This window comes from Rhagoletis zephyria, unplaced genomic scaffold (genome assembly GCF_001687245.7).
Source record: "Rhagoletis zephyria isolate East Lansing unplaced genomic scaffold, Rhagoletis_zephyria_1.1 Rzeph_scaffold_00495, whole genome shotgun sequence".
Classification (NCBI taxonomy): Eukaryota; Metazoa; Arthropoda; class Insecta; order Diptera; family Tephritidae; genus Rhagoletis; species Rhagoletis zephyria.
In genome coordinates this window covers 149,741-156,110 of record NW_016157579.1, presented here as the reverse complement: position 1 = coordinate 156,110, position 6,370 = coordinate 149,741, and the positions used below count along the sequence as shown (strand labels likewise).

Sequence of the window (6,370 nt, the reverse complement as noted above, 5' to 3'; positions counted from 1 at the left end):
TAGAAATTTTAGGTCTACGTTATGTAGTTTGACTATTGTCAATTAAATCGAATGCTTTGTATTGCATGCGCTCCACGTTTTTCATTTTCAATTTCATAGATTGTTTATAATGACTTTTGCTAAAATTTCAAAATCAAAAGTTATCAAAATAAATTCTATGGGACTGAGAAATATTATTTTTTACTTTTTAGTCCATTTATAAAAGCGTTGTATATTAAAAAGTTTTTTTTATATTATTTATTTTTCTTTTGTTTGTTTAATGTTTATTATTTTTTATAAAAATACAGTGCACTATCAACAAAAACCATATACATACTATCCTGCTCACTTTTAGTTCATACCTTTTGAAATTTGTATGTCTGCTTCAAGATTGTATGAACTAAAAGTGTGAAATTCGGACTTATATGGGGATTGTTAAATGAACTGTATTTTTATAAAAAAATATAAAAAAACATTAAACAATCAAAAGAAGAATTGCTAAAACTGGTCCCTTTTTTCACACGACTATAGTTCTTGCAAGTATATAAAAATCTTCATATAAATATTAGTGTTGGGCGGTATCGATACCAAAAATACTCAGAACTGGATTCTCAAAAGGATCGACAGTACCCGATTTTTAAAAGTATCGATACTTAGTACTCAAAAGTACTGAGTTCTATTTACATTTACCGGTATTCAGAAATTATTGTACCTACTCAATTTCAAGTATCAATGGACGTAATTTGGGATTAATAATAATAACAGATTGGCGCTTACACATATGTTAGTGTTTGGCCGAGCCTCTTCTCCGGTTTGTGGCGTGCGCCTTGATGTTGTTACACAAAGTGAAGGGACCTACAGTTTTACGCCGAGAAGCTGTGTTCATGGCAGAAATACATTCGGAGGTTTGCCATTGCCTGCCGAGGGGCGTCCGCTGTTAAGAAACAACTTTTTTTTTCTGAAATTTTTGCGAGGTTGCTTTTACCAGGGCTTGAACCCAAGCGCTGCGGAGTGGAAGCGCGCACTGCTTACCACTACCCACAGCGGCCGCCGCTTAATTAACACATAATCCTTTAATATGAAAGGAAAAAATAAATGCGCTTGTAGCATTACGAAATGCCTAGAAAGTAACTTCACAGTAATATTGTTGCTATCCAAACTTTAGTTGAAAGTTAAACAGTAAGCTTACGATTTTATTTTGGTTAAAAATACACATATTTGAAAAATACGTGACTACCGGAAAATCTAACTCACGCACGTTCACGCCGGCAAAAATTTCAGTCACGCACGATAGCGCACGTGATTTTCACTCAAAACCGCCTACGTTCAAGAGTGAAATAGCGTGACACGATGTGTCTTAAAAGGAACTTTAACCTCTCTGAAGTTGGCAGGACAACTTTTTCTCAAAGCAAAAATTCCTATCGGATAATTTGCCGTGAAAAGAATAATTTTGCCGCGGACATATTTTAAAAAATATCGCGTGCCCTGCTAACTTCCACGAAAGTTAGCAGGGCACCTTCTGAAAACCAATTAAGGAAACCAGCTAAACCTAAACTAACTATCTGATAATTTGCCGTAAATTATCCGTTGTTTATCCGTGAAAAGAATTATCTTGCCGCGGACACATTTTAAAAAATATCGCGTGCCCTGCTAACTTCCACCTTCTGAAAACCGATATTTTTTAAAATATGTCCGCGGCAAAATTATTCTTTTCACGGATAATTAACGGCAAATTATCCGATAGGAATTTTTGTTTTGAGAAAAAGTTGTCCTTCCAACTTCAGAGAGGTGGAACTTTAGGCAGTGTTGCTGCTTGCGAGAATCGTATAAAAAGGGTTCGGTTGAAAATTGGACTCGTTTTGGTTTAAACAGATAAGCAAATTTAAAAAAGAGATTAAAGGATAATTCACGGCACCTAGTAATAAAGTACTTAGTAGGATTTTCGACACTTACATTCCGACTTTTATTTTAATGCGTATTGGTCGCAGGGGGTTCTAATTCCTTTTCGCAAATTTATTATAAAAATATAGTACAGACTGCAACAAAAGACATACAAATAAAATCTCTAAACTTTGCGCAAAATCAGAAAAATTCAATAAATTTGCGTACTAGTTTGCAACTTTCTGATTGTGTAGTTTTTTAGAAAAATTCTCATTTGGCAGTTTTATAGCCCATTCAATTTTAGTATAACAAAGTGCAGGTTGGAAGTTGCTAAAAAACCGCGTTGATTTTTGACATTTTTCGTTTGAGGACGGTATTAAATACTTTGACCCATAAAAAAAAAAAAAATTGTCGAACGTACGGCTGAATTCCAAAACGTCAAGTGCTTTGCATACATACAAAGTATAATGTTCCATAACGCCGAACTACAAAATATTCACAATGCATACTTTTCCAAAACGCATCCGAAAAGTTATCGAGACGCATCGCTAGATCCATCAGCGTATCAGAAACAAAGTTGATGCTTCGTTTGTTATTGGTTACACCATTGGTGTTTTAAAAATGGAAAATTCAGAAAAATTGTTCATTGCTATATTGAATATTTAAATTATGCAATGTATATGGTTGCAATGTGTCGCAACTCTGCATATACATACAAACAGTTTGAATACAGCAGTATAAATGTTTCCAAACATTGTATTAATAGGTTTGTATAGTAACTTCTCCAGTAAAACATTGCAGCCAGAGCGTAAACGCAAAATAGAGCGTAAAATTGAGAAGAAGAGAAAACTAGGAGAAAAAGTTATTGAACGCAAAACTAGTAAAAACTTGCAAGTGAATAGTTGTTGCACCCTTTTGATATTCTGCTGTAAACATTTTACTATTTATAAATCAGTTTTAAACTCTTTGCTTTACATACAAGCACAGTCTAGTACATCCAGGGACGAGAACCGGATGAAAAATTTGTTTGGTTCGGTTCAGCGGGTCGAACCGTTTTTTGCACTTTTGGATTGGTTCGCCAAAGCGGTTTTTTTGGTCTTTGAACCGGGGTTTCGGTTCGGTTCAACGGTTCGAAAAAAAAAAATTATGCGCAAGTTTAAGTGTCAAGTGTCAAGTGCAACAACGCGCAAGGTTAAGGGTATGAGATGGGTTGCCTTTACATTTGATATTGTCACATGGTAAACAAACATGATGGGTATTACCATGTTTACCAAAAAGAAAAAAAAGTGAGTACATTTATCTATTGAAAATTGGTTGAGACGAACCTTTCAATCTTTATAGAAAGTGGTTCGGTTTTCGGTTCGGATCAAACATTTGTGAAAAATTTCGGTTCGGTTAATGGTTCAGTGAATTAATAGAAAAGAGCGGTTTTCCGGTTCAAAACCGGTTCGGTTCAAAACCGGTTCACGTCCCTGAGTACATCATTAATATTTTGATTTCCACTCATTTTACTTTTGTTTGTGCTTAACCAATTCAACAAATTGCGGCTTTTGACATTTATTCTTATTCTTCTGCTAGCTAATTTCTGGTAGTAAAAATTTCACTGGCAAGAATTTGCAGCTCTCCCGTGTTGTTACGCTCTCGATTCAGTGCTCTCTTGCAAATTTTTTGGGTTATCATCAGTGTTGCCGTTTTAGCCCTTTGGTAGCTAGATTTAGCTACCACATACTTTTTAGGCCACATAAATTTAAAATTGCCCCTAGTCCTTTTTTAGCCCTTTGGAGAACTTTTTCATACTTGGCATGCAAAAGTTGTATATGCTTAATTTGTTTTTTTGTTTGAATTGAATGAATGATTTTTTGAAGTTAAAAAATTGAAATTTTTTGAAGATGAATTTTTAAACTATCTTATTATATTAAACGAGCAATTCTTGTATATATGTATATATATATCCATAGGGTTCTCAAAAACGGCTCTAACGATTTTGATGAAATTTTGTAAACAGATAATGTTTTGGATTTTAAGGTTATCTGAATAGGCATTATCTCCGAGAAGACTCGTATAAGGTTGCCACCTATTCGAAATTAGTTACAAATTAATTAATACATCATAATATGGGTATCAAATGGAAAGTATTTCAAAGATCCCTAATTAAAAAATATGTTTAATAATATAATATTTTGAATCGAAAGTTTATTTAATTTTTTTTAGAAAAAGGTAAAATATTACTATTCATGGGTACCAAGATAAGTTTCTTAAACAATGCTCTCCCTATATACAATATGATATCCCTTAAGATAAAAGTGTAAGGTTGCCACTTATTTTCGATTCTTCACAATTTATCTAAAATATCGCAATGTGGATATCAAATGAAAGGTATTGTTGAGAACTTTGGTCGGAAAATATTTTCGATCAAGGTTGCCACGCTTCTATGTAATACAAATTTGTATTTTGTTAATTTCGATCAGAATTTTTTGTAAGTATACACAGCACAGTATACAGTAAACCAGCCATTGACAATATGCTTATTTGAAAATTAATACATAAATATTGTGTATGTATAGGATTTTTTTGTCATTAACCCATAGGCAACGACTGGTGCAAAAGTACCCACAAATGTTTGTTGATATATTTATAATGTAAATTTGGACAGCAAAATTCGTAAAAAAAATAATAAAATAAAAATATTGTTTATTACTACAAGGGAGATTTCGCCAAAATTTAATGCTACCTAAATTATACCAAAGGCACCGACTTTCGTTCAAATATCTAAATTTGGGAAAATTTTCTTCAATTCTGTCCAAATTTGAAAGAAATGAGGATAGAGGACCTTTTTTAGGACCGCGGAGGCTTCTAATTAAGAAGTTATTAACTGTTAAAGTTGCACAATTCACCATACAAATTTCATTGATTACATGCAAGTGCTGGAAATGAACACAGATGTTGGTGCTGTCAGATGATGAAAATAGTAAAAAGAATAGTGGTAAAAGTCCCTGGCTTTACGTAAAAAAAGTGCTGCAGGCGAAGTATTGATTTTAATAAAAATTAGAATTATGTATTATCGAATTATCGATTTTTATAAAAAGGCGCCATAGGCGAAAATTTGTAATAAAAAAATCGCGCGATTTTTTATAAAAAATTTTAAGTGTTTATCGAAGTCACGATTTTTATGTAAAAGAAGTGCCGCAGCCGAAAATTTTTAATAAAAAATCGTGCGATTTTCGCTAATTTTTTCAAAATTTAACGTTTTAAGCGAAATACATGTATCCTCCTTACATAGAATAAAGCAAACTCGGGATTTTTTAACCACCTTATTCTCGAAAACTACTGATTTGTCAAAATTTTTTTTAATAGAGGTATTATCTTTAGGCCTGAGAATTTCTATATGGTTGTTTTTTTTATATGACACTTTGCTAGTGAAACTGCGAAGAATTTAACAACAAATTAGTTAAATACTATTACTAATAAAGTGAAAATACTGATAAATAACGTAATTATATACGTTACTTAACATCCCGCCAAGTTTCATGACAACATTCGTGATAGTTTTGCGAAAGCACCCAAAAACCGATGTAATGGAAAGCCAGCCCGAACCATTTTCCAAAGTCAGCCCACTATTATTCACTCAAAGTTGTGTTCGGAACACGGTATGCCTTATGTAGGTCAGAATCGCTTACGCTTCACGCCTGATTTGCTTGGAATTTTGTTTTCCCGTTATTTTATTTTATGTGACTTGAAAATATTTTTCACCATAAGAAAATATTTAAATTTGGGTTAACGAAAACGACAACTGTGAAAAAATATCAACCAATACATTCAAACAAATTGTCAAATAAGCATACCCTATAAACATTTTGGCGAACGTTCGAAAAGTACCTTCGATATCCAATGTGCATATCGAACTGAGAACGAACTCATAACCACCCTTGGTTTTCCAACGTTCAGAGTAAATGTGAAATACACTCGAAATGGGTTCGAAAAAAATTAAAACCATAGTAACAAGAGAGAAAGTGAAATCCAGCTCATTCTCGAAGGAAAATATAAGACAATCGCTCTCTCACAATAAAATTTCAATTCGATAATGGGCTGGATCTCGAATTCATAACGAAGGGAAAATACATTGGATAACGAAGGTGCCGCACAGTGTCACGGCAGTGGCCAAAAATGATATATGTGAACATTCAAATTTCCAAAAGTTTTTTTCTTTATTAACAAATAAACACTTAAATTAGATGAAATCTAAAATTTTTCCTGGATATGTGAACTAGTATTTTTTTTATAGTAGTTCAATTGTGATAGTTGTTAACCATCTAGTATCATCATTGAAAAATCTGGAATTTTACATAGTTTTCAAAAGCTGTTATTTCAAATACTTAATGTAACTGTCGGTAAAAATTGTAATAGATTGTAAAATCTAAGTACCAATTAATATGGCAACACTCGTTTTGTTGACAAATATTGATCATATGGAAAGAACAGTTAGCTGAAAGATATGTCTAAATCAAAGTGA

The 6,370-nt window shown here is 32.8% G+C and overlaps 1 protein-coding gene across 10 annotated transcripts in view; it reads left to right on the top strand.

Moving 5' to 3' along the window:
- Positions 1-6,370, top strand: part of gw (trinucleotide repeat containing adaptor protein gawky) — a 117,530-nt gene that overhangs the window by 59,065 nt on the left and 52,095 nt on the right. The gene's annotated exons all lie outside the window — the stretch shown is intronic.